This window comes from Hipposideros armiger, unplaced genomic scaffold (assembly GCF_001890085.2).
Source record: "Hipposideros armiger isolate ML-2016 unplaced genomic scaffold, ASM189008v1 scaffold_267, whole genome shotgun sequence".
Taxonomy (NCBI): Eukaryota; Metazoa; Chordata; class Mammalia; order Chiroptera; family Hipposideridae; genus Hipposideros; species Hipposideros armiger.
Window position 1 is genome coordinate 352,627 of NW_017731617.1, and position 18,230 is coordinate 370,856.

An 18,230-nucleotide genomic window follows, 5' to 3' on the forward strand; every position below is an offset into this window, starting at 1 on the left:
CAGGAACTTTGTGAGATGATATGAAAGGATGCCTTATGCCCTATTAGATTATCACACTGGTCGTATAAAAATCACTGCCATATTTAAACATGGAAGATATGTTTCTTTGTTCTGTAGAGCTAATTCAGAGGTCCTTGATTTTTTTAAAAATTAACTACCGAGAGAGGTTTCATTTATCCACCTGTTTTTAATATTGAACATTATCATCCCCACACTTGTGGTTATTGTTGCCGCGGGCCTCAGTTTCCCCATCCGAAAGAAGTGGGACAAGATTAGGTCATCCTATGGTCGCTCCAGCTCTGATAGTTTAGGATTCTCTGCTTAAGTGACCGTCCCAGACAGCAAGAAAGCCCATAAATCGTCATGTCATGAAAGAGCTCCCTTGAACTTTTTAATCATTTTGGCTAATTCAAATGTTAGCTGTTTTGGAAGTTTTTAATTTTGTGTTTTAGCCAAAGCATGTTGCAGTGGCACGAGGCTGTGTCCTTCAGCCAGTAGCAGATGCTTCCATGCCTCTTGGCTTTCCAAAGTCTACCAAGTGTGTCTCTCTTCGGTTAGGGAATATTAGAATAGTATATAATGCATGTCATATGCATCTAAACTACATTTACACATAATATATAATCAATATATATTTGCAATTATGTGTGTTTTGAATGAGGTCAGAGAATGTGCTGGAAAACCGGGTGATAAATATGGCTTTTTCTGGGGAATGTCCCAAACCCAACCCTCGTCCCCCTCCCCACGACTCCTCCCCCCAGGATCCCACAATCACTGATTAGGGTCTCCTACAAGCGCCTTAGCCAATCACACGGGGTAAAAAAGCCACATAAGACCAGGCGGGCCCTCGGCAGGAAACAGGCCAGTGGAGAAAACAAACAGGAATATTACTAAGCATGAAGATATCATAGACATATATTTCAATAACATAAGAGATGACTAGCTTTATTCATGTATCTTTAAAAGAGGTTACTTGTACAAGTTTTCTCCAAAACCTAGGTGGCATCTTAAGTCATACCTTGGCTTTTGAGAAAGGGGGGCCCAGACAAGGACTTGTTTTTATCCATCCCTGACCTATCGCAGCCTCTGTTCCAGGCAAATGGGTCTGCACCCACCGTGGGTTCTGTAACACCTGACCTTTGCTAAAGCTGAACTCTGCCTAGAGTCCTCACCTCCACTTATCACCCAGTTCTGATCTAACGTCACCGTGGAGCTGCCTAGATTTCTTCCACAAGAAAAGCTTCCAGGCTCCACTGCATTTTGTGTCTTTCTTAGGATATTCATCACCTCTGTGGGGTACAGCTGTGTATACGTATGTCTAGTTTTTCCTCCTACACACTAAGCCTGCTTCTTCTGTGCCTAGCATAGGGCCTTGGGGTCGTAGACACTCAGTAAATGCTTGCTGAATGAATGAAGTAATGGAGGGATGAGTGAGTGAGTGACATGCTGTGCTTTATAATTAAACCCTTTCTTTTTGACCCATAAAACAAGAGGGAAATTAGATTCTTGTATCCAACACGTCCATTGCACAGATGAGGAAAGGGGACCCAAAGAGGAGCAATGACTTCCTCGAGGCCACCATGGCTGCTTTCCATGCAGGTGGTCAGCACAGTCAGAACTGAGCAACCAAACCACGCTAGACATTACAGCAGAGGATGTTTATGGGATTAATAACCATTCATTCTCCTGTTCTGCAGAGGCCGCGTGTCTTGGCTTCCCATCTCTTACCATTGCATCCTTCTCAGTAAGCGCTTTTTTTTCCACGTGAGAGGACAAAGTATGCTTGTAAACACCACCTCTGCACCGAGTTCTCAGCCAAAGGCTGACTTTGTTGTTACTTGTTTACAATTCTCATTAATAGGTTGCTGGTGGAAGCTGTGGTTTGCAGGCCAGAGGGGGCGTGGGGGTTTGCCTCAGGTGAGATCATTCTCACGTCCTTGAAGGTCTGTTAAATGTAATGCATTTTTTTCCCCCAGATAGATCAGCCAATGAGTGGAATATTGGCCAGGACAAGCACTATCTAAGGAAGCCGAGTGTCCTTTTTTTTTGAGAAGTCTGTCATTGCTTCCCATGGGACCCCTTGCTTCCCATCCTCGCTTACCCACTCCCTCACCGTTCCCAACCTCCTCCTGTTCTTCTTGGAACTCATCAAGTGCTAACTCCTGTCCAAAAGTCCCATGTGACTCTGTATTTGCTAGAATGCTCTCCCAAAGCAATGAAGGAGCTCTGGTTCAACACAATGGGCTAGTCATTCAATTAGATGCATTTTTTTTAGAGTCAAGGTTCTCCAACTTGCTGTCTGTGAGATTTTGTTCTATGTTCTTCTTCTTCTTCTCTTCTTACTTTTCCCTGGACAACAAGGACCCAAAATAAATAAATAAATAAACCTCAAACCCATCATTGGTCATTGAATGAGTGGCAAGATCCGGAAGGGCGTCCCTCCCGATGGAACGGAGCAAATCAGCTGCATAATCGACCAATGAGTAGATTTTTCTGGTCAAGATGGCAGAGTGGAAAGAGCTTTGGTTTAGAGTAGGTTGGAGTCCTGGTGCTGCATCAACGTACTGTATGACTTTGAGCAAATCCCTTTCCACCACTGGCTCTCAGCGTCCTGGTTACCCAAGGAGCAATCCCTAAGGATCTTAGCAACTTAAACATGTTAAGTAAAAAACTCAAAGAAACAATTCAGAGGCCTCTGAGCCTTTGCACATTCAAAACCCTGTCCTTAAAATAACCCTCCTCCCACTTTATTGACTTGGCAAATTCCTGTCTTATTTCTCAAGATTTACCTCATAGTACTTCTGAAAAAGCTTCTAGGCTCTTAGATTCAGAGGAGAGGACCCCTCCTCCATCCAGGCTCATCCAGGTTAATTTTTCATTTTTATCACATTGCATAAATTGCCGGCTTGCCACATTAGACCATGAACACTTTGAGGGTAGGCATCTGCTTATTCACAGATCTGTTTAGAGCCAGCGTCTGTTTATAACTGATGCCTATGTGTGCCAAGGCACTTGTTAATTATTTTTAATATTATTTCTGCATATCATGGTGTTTAGAATGGCATAGATCTATGGTGGATTTTTGGAGGTAAATGATACAACTTTCTTGAAATATTTATTAGGTGATTAGAGCCTGTATTGTTATCACCAATTTACTCATCTGTTTCCCCAGTGGGACTGTGAGAGCTCCTGGAAGACAAGGTCTGGGCTTTCCATCCCAAAGCACTGGAAGTCATTAAATGTTCCCATGAAGTGACTGACTTACCAAGTGATTGACTGAATGATGAAAAAGGTAAACAAGTCATAAAATTGGCACAAGTAGTTTTAGGTTTAATCAGCTTGACCATTCGCAAGGTGAATTACCTTGAGGAAGTCATGTCCCTTCTCTGAAACTCGAACTTCTCATTAGCCAGACATAAATAATTCTACCTCAAGTACCACCCAGAGTTGATGTGAAGACCAAGAAGGAGAGTGGAAGAGAAAGTGCTCAGTAAACTTGCTACCCCAGGCAGATTTTTAAAATGATAAATGATGATTTCTCTCCCAAATCCCAGTTGAAAGCTCACACTTAGCATAGATGCACTGTGCTCATATTGTGAAAGCTTGAGTCCCAGCTTCTATGTAATGTATTTCTGGGCTCTGCGGGGGTACCAGGGGAGAGAAGGCAGTTGAAGCCACCTGGTTCTTTCTTGTGTGCTGACACTTTTTAAAGACTGCTTCTTATCTGGAGGCCAAAGGGAAAGAGGGAAAATTCCAAAGACCCACACTGGCCAACACTAAGTTAGAAGGTCTGGAGCAGTGTATTCCCTACAGGGGACTGGGGAAGTGGTTTTGGTCATGTTTACTGGTTTGTAGTGACAAATACAAGTGAGTCAAACCATCTTGGTCTTAGTGCAGGTCGCAGAAGAAATACACAGCTTTGAAGCCGATGCAGATTGAATTTTTTATTTTTAAATTTTTTTGTTGGGGAATTGGGGGGATGGGAACAGCACTGGGGAATTGGGGAAAGGGGAACAGACAAGTTGCTGTCGTTTTGTTCTTCAGTCTAGTTGTGGCCCTCATATGTGGGATCCGAACCGGGGCCCTCTGGCATCCCAAGCGAGTTCTTAACCATCGTGCCACTCGGCCGGCCCTGAATTTTTTTTTTTTGATGGATTTGATGCCGCTGAGTTAGATACGTTAGATACTTGTGAGGAAATGTAATTTGTATGTTTTCCTGATTCCTCTCCTTCGTTTTTCTTAGATTTCTCTTGTGGACAGTGACAGATAACACTGGCTCCCATCGAATAGTTCCTGTGATATAAACACAATTTAAGGAGTTTGCATGTTTTGAGCTCTGTGATCTTTACGATGAGCCCACTGGGGAGATACTATCATTTCCATTTTTTCAGATGGTGGTTGTGAGGTATAGAAAGGCTAAGTAAATTGGTCCAAGAGGCATGATTAATAAGTGGCAAGAGGATTCAAACCCAGGTTGTAGACTCCAGCCCCGGACTTCTATTATTGTGGACACTTCCTTGTATATTTAATTTAACAATTACCCAAAGGCAGAGATGGCCAGAGAGACCACCCTGAGTGATGATAGGGTTTGTGTGTAAAGATCTAAGGAGGCTAGAAGGACTTTGGGTATGTTTCTTTGGGTACTCCGGAAGCAGGGTTCAGTGAAAAGTCCACATCTCTAATGCTGGGATTGTGAGTGCATCTGACATGGATTTGGTTTTCATAATTCAACCACTAACCACTTATGAAGTGGAGTGGGACCTTGGGCAAATTGCTTACCTTCTCTGTGTTAGGTCCCTCATTGGTAAAATGGGTACAGTAATACTTCTTGGAGTTATTCTCAGGGCTAACGGAAATACTCTTAGTCAAATGTTTATGCTTGCCAAATTCAAAGTACTCTGAAAATGGTGGCTACTGGCTATTAAAAGCCTTTTGTTCTACTAAAGGCATTTATTTTCTCATGTTTAAGTGATGGAAAAGAGATAATCTCAGGCATGTTCCAGAAATATGCTCACTGAAATAAGAAGAGTTAATAAAAAATGTATAAGCAAATAAAAGCATTTAGCTCCTTTTGTTATACGGCTTGCCATTCCCGGGTTGCCCAAACTGAGTGTACTGGTTACTCTATTTACTCAAACACTCTTCATTCATCTCTCCTCCACCCTGGTATGCACATAATGCGAAACACACACACACACACACACACACACACACACACACACACACACACACTCTGGAGCTCATTGAAATGAGTATTTTCCTAAAGGGGTGTTTAGTGTTGGTCTGAGAGATTATTTATCTGGGAAAAATTAACTTCCTTTGAAAAGGAGAACTGCATTTGCCTGATCATTCAATAGAGGGCTTCAGGGCCCTGTTCTCCCATTGTTTTCCAGGTCTTGCATATTCTGTTTCTTCAGGTGATGCTCCAAAGTCCTCCCCTATTCAGAGTTGGCTGGATGTATCACTTGCCTCAGAGCTAGAAGCTCCCCGGGCAGAGCCTAGAGGTTGAGGGACTGGTGTCAGAGAGGCATGGAGGCCACTTTCTTCCTCAGGGAGGCCCCCTGGGCTGGCCTCGGTCCTGACTGAGCAGTCTTACCTCTACTTCTTCCCTACCCCACAGTCTTCCAATAGTGGGAGTGATGGAAAATTTACCACTTATAACTACTAAGATGATAAAGCATTAAAATTATTTCAGTCCTCACACCTTAGGCTGGGCCCATATTACAGGTGAGGAAAACTGAGGTGAGGGGAGGCCAAGTCACATAGCCAGTGCATGGTCGGACAGAAAGTCTCTTGTGAAATACTGGGCTCTTTGGTTTCCACTGCAGAAACCCTATGTAAAGAGTGTTGTTTTCTCAGTCTTACGGGGTACAATGATATAACAGAAGCCCAAGATTTGAAACTAGATAGACTTGGATTTAATTCCAGCAATGCCATTTATTAGTGTGTGAAATGTTTCAAATTCCTTCACTCCTTGAGCCCCATCTGTGTCACTGTCTGTGAAATGAAAGTCAGGATACTCACTTCATACACTTGACAGGACGATGGTAGACTGAATAATGATCCCCCAAAATAGCCGCGTCCTAATTCCCCAGAACATGTGGCTGCCTTATATGGCAAAGGGGATTTTTCAGATGTGCTTTAGTTAAGGATTGTGACATGAGGCAATTATCCTGGGTGCACTCACAGCTGACCTTAGAAGGGAGGCAGACGGGGAGTTGGCTACTGGAGAGGAGAAGGCGCTGTGACCAGGGATCAGAGGTTAAAGTGATGTGGCCACAAGCCAGGGGGTGCTGGCAGTTACTAGAAGGTGAAAGAGGCAAGAGACAGATTCTCCTCTGGAGTCGTCAGAAGGAACCAGCTCTGTGGATAACTTGGTTTGAGCCCATAAAACTCATTTCGGACTCTGCCCTCCAGAACTGTAAGACAATAAATTTCTGTTGTTTTAAGCCACTGAGTTTGTGGTAATTTGTTACAGCAGCCACAGGAAACTAATACAAGATGGACTGATGTCTCTGTTTTGTGTATAACAATAACTTAAAAATGCTAATTTGATCTCATTAGATTACCAGGTACCTTTTTCTTTTTTTTTTTAATTGCGGAACAGCCATAGTCTTTGGTTACACATTGCTTTCATGCTACAATGGCATAGTTGACTCTTTTAAGGAGAGCACAGCTCAGTGGCCCATGCGGGGATCGAACTGGCAACCTTGGTGTTATCAGCACCACGCTCTAACCAACTGAGCTAACCGGTCACCCTTCTAGATACCTTCTTGTTGCAGCTTAAGGAATATGACTTTTTAGGTATTGGCTGGAAGACAGGGAAAGAAAGAGAAATTGGAGGGAGCTACAACCTCCACCATTAGTCTGACAGTTTTGAAGTGGCCTCTTGATGTGGGAGCTTTGCAGTGTTGAGTGATGTAGCCCAGAGAGAGGCGTAAAAATGAACTTCACCATTACAGCCTTATCATTCCAGCGTCAGCCTGGCCCTAATAAGTGTCAGGCTTATCTGCGTAGCTGCTCATCTGTAACTCCAAGGATGCAGCACAGTTTGTCAAGTGAAAAGAGCTAATTGATCATTGTGTGCAAGTGAGAGATAAGAAAAGGAGGCACACACACGGAAAATTGTCAGCTGAGGCCCCAATCCAGATCTGCTTATTCTTGGAACAATGTCTCTCAAGGAGGAAGCAGCTTGTTCAGATTTCTGTAACAGCCACAAAAACCAGGGGAGCTGATTCTTTAAAAAGGTCTCCACACCGATTGGGCTTCTTCTACTTAGACAGAAAAGACATAAAAAGGTGGCTGAGAGGAAGAAGTGGACACACGCCAGGGTCCCCGCTCCCTCCCTGCTTCTGTGCAAGCTCCACAGGCCAGTCTCTCTTTTCAGCTTCCCTTTGGTTTTCTTTTCTCTCTATGATCTCATCGGATGGAGCTGTGGTATCTGGGGACTGAAGAAGCCCCGTGGTGAGACGCCAAGCAAGTCTTTCAGACACCGTCTCGGAGAATGGCCTCTGTAGGGGAAGTTCGTCAGCTCTCTAAATTCTTTGGAACACCTGCCCAGGCCAGGATTGGACTCGACTTGCAGATGAATGGTGTATGAGGAGTGCTCTCCGTGAGTATAGATCCATGACTCATCGCTTGAGGCAGATAGACGATTTCTCCCCGTGAAAATACTTTAAAAGGAAATTACGGTGAAGCCTCAGTAATCCCTATGGACAGGAGGGGGTGGGGGCCGGGATGAATCAGAGAGACAACTGCATGTAGTCCAGCTGAGGGTGCTCACTTTGAAGTATATTCTTCCAGTAACTCCTGGAAGCTAGCGTAGCATTGCCAACGAGGGATCTTCTAGGAGCCTGGCTGAATGAGCAGAAATCAGTAGGAAATGGTTGATTTTAAAGGAAGTGGAAGTACCTTTAGCTTTTTAGCAAGTTGCAATTTTGTTTGCACTGTTAATCTAATAGGGGATTTACATGAAATTGCTGGTATTTGACCTCCAAAAATGGTGCTTACATATTCATTCAACACAGTACCTTCTAAGCTCTATCACCAAAGCTGTGACAAAGATAAACACCAGACCAGACCTTGGCTAAATAGCAAGTGGCTTCATCTACAGGCACTCTTGCAATGGGAAGGCTGGCCAGGTTGGTGTGGGGCAGGGTCTTTGTGAAGGGTAGTGAGGTAGCCCAGTCAGTAGTGCTGGGAACCATGGTTAGACAATGGATTCCTTTCTCTCATCTATGGGTATTCTGCTGATATCAAAGCTTTGTGTAGAATCTAGGGAGAGCAGGAAGACGCCCGATGAAGCAGATGTCACAAGCTGATATTGACTGTCATAGTACAGATTCAAGCCGGTAGAGAATCAGGGAGGTGAACAGGAAGCATGGGTGAAAGGGATGGTGTGCTTGAGTCCACACTAGGCAAGTGGATAGGTGCTTTTTAAAGGGCCCTCCATAGGGGAGAGGAGTTTTATGTCTCCCCCGGGGGCTCTCCTGTAAATTGTGATTGCTAATTTTTATTGAGCATGTGTATTAGATACCATTTTTAGACTATTACACATACTCAACTTCACTTAATCTTCATAACTAACCTATGAATAGATACTATCATTAACCTCAAACTGAGGCATGGTATCGGATGTGAGATTAGAACCCAGGTCTCTTGTCATTGTGTGTAGGGTCCCCTTCACTTTGTTTCCCTAAAGATCATATTTTACTGCCTTACTTTCCTTGTTGGAAAAAAAAGGGGGCGAAGCAAGGAAAAGGGCATGGTGATACTTTTATTGATTAACTCTTTCACTCAACCATTTCTTCATTTCTTCACCCCCATACATATGGTTGGGATATTCAGGCCCTGCACTAGCAGACGTTGGGAGCACAGGTACAAATGTGACACAGTCCCCTTTCTTTTGGGCTTACTTCTAGGACAATGGTTCTCAACCTGGGGTGATTTTCCCCTCCAGGGAATATTTGGTAATGTTTGGAGACATTTTGGCTGTCATAACTTGGGGGGTGCTTCTAGCATCAAGTGCGCCGAGGTCAGGCAAGCTGCTAAAAACCCACAGGGCACAGGATAGTCCCCCACAACAAAGAATTATTTGGCCCCAAATGCCTACAGTGCTGAGTGTTAATCATGCTTATATTCGGTCAGTAGGTAGGGATATGCGAGCATGACAACTTCCTAACATGTAAGGCCTCAACTTACACCCAACGTTGTGTGGTAACATTCATGATCTTGGGCAGAGCTAACGTGATAGACATACAATGGGATGTGGGGGAGGAGCTGTAGGAGCTGTTTAGTGAGATGGGAGGACAGATACCCTCTTTCAGTGCAGTGAAGGGACTTCAGCTGGTCCAGGCCATGCACTGTGCCCCAACAGGGCTCCCAGGCCTTGCTAAGACCCCCAGTACCATAGTTGGATATGCAAGGAGCAGAGCCGCTCAGTTCTAGGGGTGCAGGATTAAACAATACCTGCCAGAGCCAGGGAGGAATGAGGCATGCTACTGGTTTCCCCGTGTTCTGGGCCACGTAAGACCCATGGACTCTGGAGTAAACCAGTCAGCAAGAGGAATAACATCTCAACACAGTTGAGATTGAATTTTACCAATTACTTGGCAACTTTTATTCTATTTTATTTTTATTTTAAAAAATTCTACCAGGTACCAATTACTTGGGTGTCGACTTAGAATAGAACAGCATGGTTGAGAGAAATGAAAAGAAAGAAGTGAGATGTTTCTAATCTTCCAACATGGCAGATTATTATATTTACAACTGAGCAATAGACATAAAGCTACCAGCTAGGGCCAGCCACAGAGCGTGTTAGCTTCCTTCTTCCTTCCCACGGAAAACAAAAATAAATAATGTAATAGCTTTTGTTGTTTTCACGGAAGTTGCATAATGGTTAGGGAGATGAGACCTACAGGTATGGCCAACTTTCCACTGCCTGAGCATTCTGCTTTGGAGGCTGCCCTCTGGCTAGGAGGTATCTATGGCTTAATTAATATTTCCATGGTGCACAAATGTTCCCTTCACCAAAGGTGCTGAGAGCAGAGAATGAAGAGTTTGTCTCCAAGACGTCTGAGCCCTTTATGCGAACCCAAACAATCCAAGAGAAGCATCTGATTACCTATGGATAACTGCGAAGGATTCTTAGTCTCAATCATTCTCTAGGTCTTGAATGACCCAACAGGATTTAAACAGCCCCCTGACCCGACAGTAAGTAACCAGCACTGACATGTGGCTGGCATCTATAGATACTGAGTTTGTGAATGGTTGAATCTAATCATCTTTGGAGTGCAAGCTTGGATATGAAAAATCTGTCTCAAAAATTTTCCTTCTAAAAGCGGCCAATTTAATTGGATACAGAATTATTGATGGTATATGCTTGTCTGGAGCAATACAAACAGCAACCCCAGTCTTTTGTTCCTGATTGGTGGATGGTGTGTGAGCAGAACTGGCAGCAGTTAGAGTAGCTAAAGCGTAGAACTGATGAGTTGGAAGATATCAGAGTGATAATTGTGTCTGAGTTCTAACTTGGTCAATGGATGCCTTCTAATGCATCAATGTCTTTACAAATATGTATTGGACTTGGACATGTATCACACCTTGGGTACAGGTTATGGGACCAAGTCATGGGGATTAGAAGGTGATTCGTCAGCACTGAAGGAGTTTATAGGCTTATGAGGGACATTGGCACAGAAACAGGTAATTGCAAAACAATGTGATACGTGCTGTAGTGAAAGTCACTATGAGAGAGGACTATAGGATAGGGACACAGACGGAGAGAGGATCTCTTTTTTCCATTGCTTGAATACTTTCAGTGTCGGGAAACTCATTACCTTAGAAGAAAATATAGGGAGAAAGAGCACTTTAATATTTTGTGTTCACTCAAGGCATTTTAAATGACTATCAACTATGTGTCAAGCACTGTGTCAGGTGCTGGAGAGGCAGTGAATAAAAGAGGTCAGTCCCTGCTCTCATAGAACTTTCAGACTCATGGGTGAGACATCCCTTAAACACATAAATGCACAAATAAGCATATAATTACAAACAGTGATGGGTATGATGAAAGAAAAGCCGAGTAACTGTGAGACACTCTACATTGGTTCCCACTACCTGGTGAGGACTTCAATCTCCAATTTGCTGAGGAGGTAGTTGAGGTCAAGTGCTTTGCCCAAAGCCACATAGCTGGTAAGTGTCAGAGCTGGGATTAGAACCCAGGACCATCCAATGCCAAGTACACGTTTTCAACTCCAACTCCTCATGGGAGAGGCTCATGGTGTATGAGCCACCCCATTCAGGAACAGACGGTTAGAAATGCAGCCATTAAAACATACTCTTTCTCTTCAGCATACTATTTACTTTATATGCCTTTAACATGTGCCACCAGTTTAGGGGTTAATTGTGTACTATCTCATGTTGATTTATGAATGTGGGTTGTTTCAGTAAAGTCATGGAAAGTCTGATTCTTCCACTCAAATCCACCCACCTTCTGTCTAGGCTGATGCTGAAAGTGGTTCTCATTAAATACTCATTGGTTTAAGTCAGACTTTGAAATTTTTACGTGTTGCATACAGACTCCAAAATAATGGATGGAGATAACCCAATGGCTCTGAGTTTGGACTTTAGCTCATGCAGACCTGGGTTCAAATCCCAGCTCAGCTACTTGTAAAACGCATGCTCCTGAGCAAGGCTGTTCACCTCCCTGAACCTCAGTGTCTGCATCTGTGAAATGGGGAGAAGAATACCTACATTCAGGTCTGCTGTTAGGAGTCAGTGAGAGAAAGTGCTTAGCACCATGTGTGCTTAGGACATGGAAAGTGCTAAATAGTTCATTATTACTGGTTCTAGGTTTTCCTCTTTATTGAACAAATATCATCTGAACTATCAAACAAAGCAACCTCCCCTACTTATACTTCATTCCTAAAACTAGATTTGGAGTTGGAGCACTTACAATATTTTATTTCCCCCTGAAACCCTTCCCCTGCCTTTAGTAAGGGATCTGATTTGTTTCACTCTTTGGTTTTTGCCAGTGTTTCTCAACTCGGTGGGGGAGGGGGGGGTTGGGGGAGAGGGTGTATTTGCCCCTCAGGGACATTTTGAAATGGCTGGAGACATTTTTGATTGCCATAGCTTGGTGAGGGAGTGCTACTGACAACTTGTGTGCAGAGACAAGGGACGCTGCGTAGTTTCTTACAATGCACAGGACAAGCCCCCATAACAAAGAATTATCCAGCACAAATGTGTCAATAGTGCTGAGACTGAGAAACCCTGGTTCACATCCTCCAGCAGCGCACACACATGCGTACACACACATGGCACACACACACACACACACACACACACACACACACACACACGGCGTACGCACGTGTTCACACACATGCCCAGCCAAAGCCTCCTGCTGTGTGGGGGGAGCAGTGTGTGTGGACCTGAGCCCGGGTGAGCTCCAGGATGATGTCATGCTGGGGGAGACCCACACAGGCCTGCGGTGAGACACATTACACGTGGGGGATCTCACCATTTCCGTGCAGACCCTTACCTGCCCTCGCCGCCGCCTCATATCCTGCTCGGGTCCCTCCTGGGAATACAGGGAAACCTCGCAGCAGATGGGGTTTCGCTTAGTCACATTCTCTGTGGTCAGATCTGGTTACACCGACAGAAGCTCTGGCTGCGAGGGACCCACAGTTGCCTGGTGCCTCGGCTGGCCTTTCACCTTCCAGAACCGAAGCTCATCCCAAGGCAGGCGAGGAGAGGGGTTTGGTCTCCATTCTATCTATCAAAAAGGAAGACAGCTGAGGAATAGAACAAAGCCAAAAGGATGTTGGCATCCTTTTTTGAGGGCAGGGACTGGGGATTTCTGTGTGTGTACTTTTTGTGCTAATCACGTCAAGTGGGAAGGATTCAGTCATTTTAAAATATATATTTATAAATGATAGAAATCTTGAAGGCATTTGTATTTCAAATGAAAGAGTAAGAATGGCTACTAATCATTGAGCGGTTATAACATGCCAAGTATTATCTCATATAATTCTAAAACAGTGATGTGTAGATTAGCATCTCCACTTGAGAGCTGATATAATAATAGAGGGTGAGCGAAGCTGGCTCACCCAAGGGTAAGAGCTACTAAGTGGCAAAGCCAGGGTTCCAACCCGTGTTTCACTTTCTTTGAGGACTGAGTCCTGCCCACTAAGCTAGATGCCTCTCGCTAGTGAGAAGAGAGCTAATCTGCAGAAAGCATGGCTAATCTAAGAGATCTCAGGCACTGAGGAATGATGGAAGGATCTAGAACTCCTGTTTGGCACTGCTCTTTACCAAACAGGGGAAATTAGTTCTTAGTGTCCCCCATCTCACCTGAGCATGCATTTCTCACCTGGCCATGCTGCTCCTGACTTCTGTCTCAAGCTCTGGATGTTACCTGGCTTCTTTGGGCCATCCTCTCAGAATCCTTGCTGTTATAGCTCTCTGGTGAATAGTGTCATGGGACCAAGGTGACACATGTGAAAATAGAGGGTATAATTATTGGGGTAACAACAGTTGCTGTAATAGAAACACACACACACACACACACAATTTCAGTGGCTTAACAAAATGGAAGTTTATATCTTGCTCATGCAAAATCTTGCCAGGGTGTTGGCTCTCCTTCAAGCAGTGATGCCAGAATGTTTCCATCTGTTGGCTCTACCATCTTGGTTTCCATGGAGACTGGGTTTACCAGTAAGCCAGCAGAAGTGGAAAGAGCAAGGAGCATTGCATGGGTGGGATTATGGACTAGATATAGTAGTGACATTCCATTGGCTAGAACATGGCCACACTCAACTGCAAGGAAATCTGGGAAATATAGACTTAGCTAGGTTTCTTAGGAAGGTGAAGAGACAAGCTTTATGAATAGCTAGGCAGTCCCTGCCACAGTGGGGATCTCTGGGGCTTGTTCTTAATTTGGAAAAGGTGGTCAGGAATTGGGGGGGTGGGGCAGGGAATTTTGGTAGGTAACAAATCTGGCTGTGTTTCTCAGATCTCACCTTTCAGTTGATGACTAATTCTTTCTACATATAGGCCTCCCTCTTGGTGACAATGACAGGCTAGGGACAAGGTGGTGAGCAATAGTGCCCTGGGGGCTAGACTAGGTCAACCAATGTGTAGGATGAAAATAGAACTCTTTGGGAAGTAGAGTCAGTTGGGCCCTCTTATCTCTGCTCCACGTGAACCTGCCCATATTGTAAATAATCCATTGATTTATTTATTCCACAACATTTATTTGGGCATACAGTGCAAGGCAGGGCTACCTAAACAGCCAGTCCCTGCTCTTGAAGAGCTTATAGCCAAGTGTGAAAAAGAGGAGGAACAGGGCTGTTATATTCCAGCAGTATGAGTTCTGTGACTGAGTTAGGCACATGCTGGATGAGGGCCGTTCAGCCTAGACTGGAGGGAGCACTAGCTCATTTATTTCCACACTGAGTTTTGAAACATCCTCAAAGCACAGCAGTTGGGGAAGAATGCTCTGGTAGCAGACGCCGCGTGCGTAAAGGCAGGGAGGCATTGAAGAGCATTCAGGAACCACAAGTATGTGTGTGTGGGGGAGGGGGGCATAGGATCCATGAAGGGGAGAGACGGCTAAACTAGATCATGATGAATACTGTGTGCTCAGCTAAGGAGTGTGCATTTACTCAGCTTTTCTGACCTTCCAAAAATGACAATACCCGTTTGGGAACAGGGAGTTTCACAGCACATGATGGAACTACCCATGGCTGGCTTTGGTGAGATCTTGCTGTTTATCCATAGTGATTTGGGCACCATCAGCACCCCTGTGTCCACATCATTAGCCTAGGGACTTCCTCTAGTCACATGTTCTTGTAACTGTAGTTCACATGCAATCTCTGTTACATGGTTGAGTCTGTCACAGCAATAGTGTGTGCCAGAGAGGGCACTGACTCTCTACCCACTTGGGTAGCTCTCTCTTTTTCCCAGGGTCTCTCTGATAAAATTATGTCCTTCCTCCCTCTATCCCCAGGGAACCGATGGCTGTGTTCATTCTCCAGAGATGACTGAGTCTCTGTAGAGTCACTCTATAGGGACTTAACACCCTCTATCCATTCCTATTCACGGAAGAGAAAATTATGCGGACACGCCGGGAACTGTAATCTCAGTTTCTCGTTTGTAATCTATTTCTGGATAGGAAGCAGAGCCACATGGAAAAGATTTGATAATGTCAACAAATGACACAATAGTAACTAGCTGAGCCAGGAAGTGTTTCCTTCCACACTCAAGTGACACACTTCAGTTACACAGACTTCTAGGAAAAGAGCCTTCTCATCTTATCGAAAATGCTATTTCATCTTCTAACGCTCAACCCAAATGCTACCTGCTCTCTCTTGCTTGATTACACTCTTTGCCTTGGATCTTAAATAATTGTTTCCATATGTGCCTCTCTCATGAGATTATAAAATAAGGTGAGTAGCATTTATTATGAACCTACCATGTGCCACGGGATAACTGGCTTACACATTCTATTTCATGGAATCTTCTAAAACTGACTCAGGGCAGATGTTACTAGTTTCATTTTAAAAATGAGTAAATGGAAGTTCCTAGATGTTAAGCTCCTGGAGGGCTTAAAAAAATGTGTCTTTACCTAGCTCTGTGTGCCCCGAAAACAGTAGACACAAGTGTTACTGAAATCCTTGGAAGTCTCTTCTCAAGGAATACAGTATCCATCCAGGGCTCATTTTATATATAAAAATAAAATATTAGGAAAGCTCAACAATGATGTAACCAAGGAGTCACAGAGTTAAATATCTTGGGCTTCTGCCACAGGCATTTACCATAGGACACATATTGTTCTATGCCTAATCAGGAGAGAAGAATGTTCAGTGATGCCGTGATACATTTTAGGGTCAGATTTGCAAAACTTCTCCCCAGCAGCTGAGCGTCCCAGTGTGGGAAAAGGTTGGGCATTGGGACCAGCCTGTGTTCTGCCCCTTTTCATCTTCTTTCTTGATCTTTAGCAAGCCCAGTGTCTCTTTCCCTTGAAACAACTTATGAAACACAACCTTTCTTTGGGTCAATCCCTGATTTCAGAAAGTCTTCAAACATCTGTGTGTGTGTGTGTGGTTAAGGATGAGAGAAGAGAAAATGGTTTCCACTCAGTAGCCTGGGGCCCACGGTATTGGAAAATCCACCTCCTGCCCTCCCCCATAAAGCAAATGTTACAAGAGCTTTTCTTTTGCAGAGCTTGGAGTGGATGCCTTTCTGTTTTTGGAAAATCTGTGTGAAAAATCCATCATGTTCTCATCCAGGGTCAGAAGGCTTGTTCAGACCTTTACAACTGCAGAGAAGGTTTGCTAGCTCCTGTTTTCAATTAGCTGGATGATCTGGTTCCCCTGTGGAAGGGAACATGGTTTCACGGAAAGGATGAAGCCATCTTTACCATCCCTGGGAGAGGGAGGTTGGAGAGGCCCTAATGAGTTAATGACAATGTTTAAATATATTTAACTTTTATAATCACCCTGTTTACAAATACACAGCAATATGAGAACATACTGCATCCATTATGAGGTGAAGATGATAATAAGAATATTTATTCATTTCTTTAATACATATTTACTGATCCTTTGCTCTGTGTTTAGCAGTTCGGGCAGTGAGGAATTTAGATGAACCAGGGGATTTGCCTTAAAGTGACTTATAGCCCAGAAGAAAAGACAGACAAGTAAAGCGAAGATTGTAATTCAATGCGATAAGTGCCATCATAGAGCGAGAAGAGGACCTAGATGAGTGGGAGTGGGGAAAAGGCTTGCTAGGGAGGGTTACACCTGAACAGAATTTTGAATATGATTTAGAGTTATGGAGGAGAGGGGAAGAAGGGAGTAGGAGAGAGGCAGAGGGACCTGTCCATACCAGAGTGTGGAGAGGAGAAACAGCATATGGAATTTTAGGGAGGTCAGTGGAGGGAGGGTCCGGGGACAGTGGGGGTTGGGCTGGTGAGAGAGGCAAAGCTGGTAGGTTCTCACTCAGAACCTTGAGAGCCATGTGAAGGATTTCAAACTCCACTCCACTAGGTAGGTGAAGAGAGGTCATTCCAGGGTGTCAACAGGACAGGGACAAGGATAGACTCACACTTTAGAAACACCATCCTGGCTGCAGTGTGAGGCAGAGTTAAAAAGAAGGCAAACTGGAGTCAGTCAGACCAGTTCGGGGCTGTCATAGTCATTTAAGCGAGAGATGGTGGTTTGTACCAGGGCGGGAGCTGTGGGGATGGAGGGAAGTGGGAAGATTCTGATGACGTTAAACACAAGCTTGCCAGAGTTCGGCGATTGATCGGATATGGGGACTGCGGCAGAGAGAAGCAGCCTCCTGGATGGGGAGCCCTGTGGGTGAAGATGCCATTTACTAAAATGGGATTAGGAGAAGAATGGGGGTGACCGCTATTTGGATCTGGGAGTTCCAGCTCAGGAATAGAGGCCATAGTGGCACACAGGCTCCTTAGGGCAACTGGCCACAGCAGGGCACAGTGCTCATGGTCCATTCATCTCCGGACTTGGCCTGTGAGCCATAAACCTAGAACCCTCTCTCTTGAAATTGAGCCAAGGGGAGGCCCAATTCACCTCTACAGGCATTGTCCCCACTGATTTGGTGTGGTTTTATTCTCACAGTCCCCAACAGTGAAATGGTAACCATGATGCTTACAGAGAGCGGTACAGGGGTTAAGTGCATATAAGCCAGACTGCCTGGGTTTGTAAGTAGTCTAATTTTTGCTGCCATATGACCTTGGGCAAGTTACTTAACCCACCTGTGTGACTCAGTGTCCCCATTAGTAAGTGGGGAATCAGAGTTCCTACTTGACTGATTTGTCGTAGAGAAAAAGAAATGTGTAGACCCATATGCAATGGAATAAACATAGGCACCTGATACATACTGATAAGGCAAATGAATAATGCCTACCTTATTCTTGGTTCATTTCCTCTTCTTCCTAGATGCACTGTATGTCACGGATTCGGAACGCTGCTTCTTTAAGGAAGGAAAAGGAGTTGAGAGGTCAACTAAGGTTTTTTGTTTATTTGTTTTTGGAGAATCCATTTGAGTCCAGTGCTGGGCTGGATGTTTTCCATTTCTTCTAATCCATGGCCACCCAAAATTATCATCCTAAAATTTTGATCCAGCCATCCTCCTTCACTTTGCTCAAATGATCAAATTCAGTCTTCAGGTGCCTCAGCAGGGCTTTCAAGACTCCTTGCGGGGCC